Genomic DNA, 6,793 nt, shown 5'->3' with positions numbered 1-6,793 from the left:
GCTTCCTTCAAAGTTCTCCAGCGGCTTGGGACCCTGTGTTATAGTGCTGTGTGGACCTCCTTTCGTACCTTTTTTGTACCCATCCTGTGGGACTCCTGGTCACACTGCCTGGTCTTCTGAGGGCTATCTGAACTGCTGAGAGCCCCCTCTGACTCTTTCTCCTGGGTAGAGTCGACTTGGTCCTTCCTGGTCCCAGGTAGCACCATTTTCTGCTAGCTATGAACTTTGCATTTACCAAGGCTTGTTTTGGCAGAATCCAGCGACGCAAACCAGACTGCAATCATCCATCTGGCGTGGGATATCATCTGCACCAACCAGAAACCTGCATCCGTCTTCTAGGGTGCATTACTGACTGTAGTTCTCCACCAATGGTTCTTCTTTTGCACCGTCATCCGGGTTAGCAGGGGCTCCTGTTCTTCCTGGACTCTTCTTTGCTTCTTGGACTTGGTCCCCTTCTTTCACAGGTCCTTACGTCCAGGAATCCACTGTTCGTGTCTTGCAGTCTCTTCTGGTTCTTGCAATATCGTCTTTTTTGTTTGATTGTGTGCTCCAGGAACGTTCCTGTGATTTACTCCAACTTTCCTGGGCTGTGGTGGGTTCTATTACTTACCTTTGGTATGTTCTATTAGTCCCAGTGCCCCTCTGCACTTTCCTAGGTGGGAAACTGACTTTCGCATTCCTTTTTTTTTAGTATATGGTTTGTGTTCCCCCAGGCCCATTTCTACCTATTGTGATTTTCAATAATTGCACTGTTTTCTTACCTGTTTTTTGTTACTAGTGTATTTATTGTGTATTTTACTTACCTCCTAAGGGAGTATAGTCTCTATGGTACTTTTGGCAAGTGTGTCACTGTACCACTGAGTATTTTCTTTCATGTGTGTGAGTACTGTGTGACTACAGTGATATTGCATGAACTGTGCATGTCTCCTACTGAGGCCTTGACTTCTCATCCACACTACCACTAGAGAGCCTGGCTTCTAGACAATGCCTACATTTTATTAATAAGGGATAACTGGACTTGGTATAAGATGTAAGTACCTTAGGTACCCACTACAAAACATGCCAGCCTCCTACACATACTGAATATGTCTTCTTGGGCAAGAAATGTAGAGAGCATGACACTTACATTTCAAAGGCTAATGGTCCGCCCACCACACAATGGACTGCCAAACCCCCTACTGGGTCCCTGGCAGACAGACCAGTACTGAAAGGGGAACTTGTGCACTTCATAACCACTCTTTGAAGTTTCTCCCACTTCAAAGGTATTTATGGGTATATCAACTGGGTCACTGACCCCACCAACTCAGACACGTCTGGACCTGAACCTGCAAACTGTGAAGAGGAACTGCCTGGCTTCCCACAGGACTCATCGGTACTGCTTCACTAAGAAGGACTGCTGCCCTGCTGTTGCCCTGCTGCCCTCTGACTTTGCCAGGAAAAGTGCTCTCCAAGGTTTGGATTGAGCATGTCTTCTGTTTACTGAAGTATCAGCGCCAAAAAGACTTCATCTCTTCAGGAGCTCCTTGTGCACCAAAAATTGACACACAGCCTGCCAGAAACGACTCACAGCCATTTTGGGATTGAGAAATTCAAAAGAAGATTCGATGCAGAGCCTGCCTTGCAATTGGAAATTCGATGCATAGCCTTACCAGATCAACACACAGCTGAACTGGAATAACTCAGCTGATTCCCCAACTGGGAAATCGACGGAGCGACTGCCAAGCGACAGAAAATGTGATGCATCGCAACACTGGATCGACTGGAGTGAGTTCTTCACACATACCAAGAATTTCACTACATCATCCCTGGGCATCAAAAAAAATCCTTGTATCGCAGTGAGGAACCAAGACTGCACACCGAAAAATTACGCAAAGCCCCTTACAGCGTGGAAAGAAATTATGCATCTTCCATGCCACACCGGAAAATCAGATACACATCCTATTTTTCCCTCGCATCTCCTCCTCTGCGGTCTGTGTGTGTATTAATTTTTGCACAAACCAGGTGCTTTGTGTAATCAAGAGACAACTGTTGATTTCCAAGATTTAAGACTCTTTTAAAGTTTGAAAAAGTGATATTTCTACTTGTGTTTATTGACTCTTTATTGTTTTGACCTTATTTTAACCAGATACATATCACATATTTTCCTAAATTGGTGTGGTGTATTATTGTGTTCTTTTCACTGTGTTAGTGTGTGATTTATTGCACAAATACTTTACACATTGTTAAGCCTGACTGCTCAGTGCCAAGCTACCAGAGGGTGGGCACAGGATAATTTGGATTGTGTGCGACTTACCCTGACTAGGATTGTGGTCTCTACTTGGACAAGGGTGTATACCTCTGCCAACTAGAGACCCCATTTCTAACTGTGCGTCTAACTACTTTGCCTCTATGTTAAGTCTGACTGCTTTTTGTGGCAACCTACCCAGGATTAAGCAAAGGTTATTTCAGTGACTTTTTGTGATTCACACTGCAAGGGATTGTGGCTCTTGCTTGACAAGGACTGATACACCAGTCAGCCAACAGCTCAATTTCCCACACATCTCCCTTCCAAAACACTTGTTTACCTCCCTTAAATTTATTTCCCTATTTTCACATAAATCCTTTCAACTTCTCCTGTGAGTCCACAATTACTTACTACTGAAGTAAATTATTTTGGTCCGTTGTACAATAATTTATAAATTGGTCATTATTTTGAAATGGGGTGCTAAAGAACACTGGCTCATAACCCTTGCTTAACTTTCATCAGGTGGCTACCCTTCCTGACATCTTTATGGAGACAGAAGTTAAAATTGTATTCCATGTTTATGTTGGTGAGAGGGAATCTGAGATTGGGCACTTTTACTTCCTGTGCTCGCACTTTGAAAACTTCCACACTGCAGAACAAATCTCATTGCCGCTTACTGTTATTTTGAGGCCCTTTTCATTTTAGGGTGAAACTCATCTATGAATATACTACGGCCACAGGAAGGGCTCCTTCAACCAACTCATGTAAAAAACTCTGCTCCTAAACACATAGCCATTGTCCTTCTCAATGAGGGACCATTATCTTCTTCATCTCCCTAATACATAGCCATATCTTCTTATATTTTGAGATTTAATTCTCCAATAAAGTAGCACTATTATAGCCTAAGAAGCAAAAGGATCTCTGCACTCATCCACTTAGCAAGCACAACACAACCCTGCCTCTGATGCCACTTCAAATATTTTGACCAAAATATGTGAAATGGCATCAGAGGGAGGGGTTTTTGTGCCTGTTTTAACAACTTATCCTGACTCTGGTTCAATGGTTTAACTAAATCTGGCCTTTGTTCTTTAATACAAAACTAATCCAACCAGGATGGAAGTCATGAGTCACACATGCTTTTCCTTACAGAGCCCATCATTAGCGTATGCCCTCACAAGATCCCTGACATCTCCAGCCAATGCTTTCCTAATCCATTATCGTATTAATTCGGTTTCAGTATCAATCAGCCATCAATCGGCTCTTCTTTGGTGTCCTGTAGCTCCTGAGCTAAACATAACCTCACACTGCCTATCTTTTAAACATTTTTGGGAGAGGAAGTCCCCTTCAAAAGTACTAATTACTTACCATACTTAGGAATAAATCCAAACTAGAACCTTCCAGAACACTTCCATTGTGCCACTAGGAACACCAAATGTTTGTGCATGTAGCATCACACATGGATCTGAGACATGGAGCTAAAGCCAACTTTCCTATTATAAAACACTCTCTCATTGTGACAAGTTTATCATCCAAATCCTTAACCACATCTTTGGCTGCTTCCCACATATAAAGTGTGCTTCTCATTTCTTAAACCACATTCTACCTCTTCATCTCGTGATAATGACCAGAATTGTCCTCATATACACAGTTTCTTCTTGTTCACCTGCCCATTATGGCCCATATTTATACTTTTTTGGCGCCGCATTTGCGCCGCTTTTTGACGCAAAAACGGCGCAAACTTACAAAATACAATTGTATTTTGCAAGTTTGCGCCACTTTTGCATCAAAAAATTACGTAAATGCGGCGCTAAAAAAAGAATAAATATGGGCCTATATCTCCAACTGAGGAATGCATCTACTTTTGAAAAAAAAATCTGAAGTCATTCTCCTTCAGATGTGTTAGAGTTACGTCTTCATGTAAAGTTGCATTCATAATGCCAGTAGAAAGACTCCATGAAGTCTCTGAAGGCCTGTAACTTTTTTTTTTTTTTAAAGCAGATATCTGAGTAGAAGGCAACAACACTCTACTTTACTTCTAATAGAAAAAAAAACATTCCTATAAAACAACTAGTAGTTTCTTAACAACACTTCTTAAACCACACATCACTTCAACTATTTTTCCTCCAGATACACAAGATCATATATACACAATGCACTCCTGACTCTTCACTGCTGCTCATGACCCTTTGCTCCTAAGTGTCAGTGCACATTCCACTCATGAAACTGTTTATGGAATTAATTAAGCAGTGAGTTTGGAAGGTTAAGCATTCAGGGGGTCATTTTGACCCGCCGTCCGACAAGGTACCGCCGCTGAATGACCGCACCGCGGTCAAAAGACCGCGGCGGCCATTCAGACATTTCCTCTGGGCCGGCGGGCGCTCTCCAAAAGAGCGCCCGCCAGCCCAGAGGAAATGCCCCTGCAACGAGGACGCCGGCTCAGAATTGAGCCGGCGTAGTTGCAGGGGTGCGACGGGTGCAGTTGCACCCGTCGCGTATTTCAGTGTCTGCTTAGCAGACACTGAAATACTTTGCGGGGCCCTCTTACGGGGGCCCCTGCAGTGCCCATGCCATGGTCAGAATGCCCTCGGGACCACCGCCAGCCTGTTGGCGGTGCTCCCGTGGTCGGTGACCCTGGCGGTCACCGGCCGCCAGGGTCAGAATGACCCCCTCAGTGTCAACTCTCCAAAAAACACGTACATGGAGTGGATGTATTATTGGAAGTAAGTTGATAACAGACCGAGGTTGAAATCCTTCTGAACTCATTTGGTAAGCTGAAAACCACCCTAAGTTTAATGTTTTTCTATCAAATGGCTTGTATAACCATAATTAACCAAACTGAAGATATGTACAAAATATTTAGCAGTTGCAGAGACTGTGGTGTGCATGATTTTATGACTGCAACAAATGCTTGAAATGTACAAACGTTCCCTGCAAGAAGTAAAAGTGTTTACGATTCCCAAGTAACTTTTGGAATCCCTTTCCAAATACTCATAGTAAGGTGCATTAAATGGTATTCTGTTCTTTGCTATGTGGAATGACATGTATGAGAAAATGGTCCTTTTTGTATGATAATCAGCATTTTTGCAGACTTTTCTGTTGGTTTTAAGACTCTGACTGCTGTCCAATGCCCAGTATACTAACTCTAACCTTGAAAACATGTAGAAACTGGCAAAACCTTTGTTGGCCTGATTCATTCTCATATAAGCCCATAGCATATGATGTAGAAATCACACTCATGGCATGAAACGATAAATGCCACCTACAGACTGAAGCACAAATTGTGCCTTTTGGAAATAACCCTTTTTGCAGGGTTATCACCAAACGTTTTGCTTTTCTCCTCCCATTTGTCAGACCCTCTTGTTGTTGGCTTTAGGACTCTGGGCACTTTACTACTTCTAATCAGTGCTAAAGTGCATGTGCTCTCTTCCATAAATCTTGGTATATGACTTACACCTGTTTGGCATATTTAATTTATATGTAAGTCCCTTGTAAAGTGGTGTGACATACACACAGGACGTGTAAATTAAATGCTACTGGTAGGCCTGAAGCGCTGATTACGCCACCCACAGAAGTAGCTTTTCAAAATTGTCAATGGCATAACACTGCAGGGCCTGCAGGAACAGTTTGGTGACATATTGACTCAGCAAGTCAAACAAATTACCAAGGCATAAACTTAATTTTTACTACACCTAAGTCCACCTTAAGGTAGGCCCTAGATAGCCCTATGGCCAGGGTGCTGTGTGTGTAAAAGGTAGGAACTATATTTTTATGTGTTACCTATCCTAGTAATGACAAACATTATATTTAATTTTCCCTACGGTGGGTGCTGCTCCTCTCATAGGTTTACATTGGAAATATATATATCTGAGTGGTAACTTCTGTTCTGTATAGAATAGCGTGGAGATGTTTGGTATGTTTGGAATGGTAGTGAGAAATTCTGCTTACTGATGTATGTAGATTTTACAGTACTATTTTAAAAATGCCACTTTTAGAAACTTTTCTCTGTGCGTATAGCTCTTCTGCTTTGCAGAGTGACCGCTACATTTCCTAGACAGCCATCACAAAGGAGAGGCTGGCTGCATCTGTTTACTGATAGTCTCCTGGGCTGGGAGAGACCGAGGTGGGGCGAACTTACATATGTGTAGGCTGTGTCTGGCCCTCACACAACAGGCTTGGTAATCCCCTGCTGGTGTCTGGAGCCAGGGTAGGGGAGGAGAAAAACTCTTGGAATGGTTCAGACCTAGCTGGAATCTTCTCCTACATGAGATGTGTGTCACCTGCAATTAACAGGCATGGCAGCCTCAACCCTGTGATCTTGGGGGCATCAATCTCACAATCTTGTATGTGTGGAATACAGCAGTTAACCCCCTAGGTGCCAGGTACAAGCTGGTATCATCCTCAGCCATAGGTACCACATGCCGAGGATGAGACAGGAGGAGTGCTGGCGCTCCCCGAGGGCCTCCCACCCACTCCCCTTGTCATGAACAGAAGGGAAATCGCTTCCCCTTCCACCCGACCCCCTTTTGCCCCCCCAGTGACAAACTGATGAAGTCAGCATGCATGTGCTCA

The sequence above is a fragment of the Pleurodeles waltl genome, unplaced genomic scaffold, assembly GCF_031143425.1.
Source record: "Pleurodeles waltl isolate 20211129_DDA unplaced genomic scaffold, aPleWal1.hap1.20221129 scaffold_126, whole genome shotgun sequence".
NCBI classification, from domain to species: domain Eukaryota; kingdom Metazoa; phylum Chordata; class Amphibia; order Caudata; family Salamandridae; genus Pleurodeles; species Pleurodeles waltl.
This window is presented reverse-complemented; position numbering follows the sequence as displayed.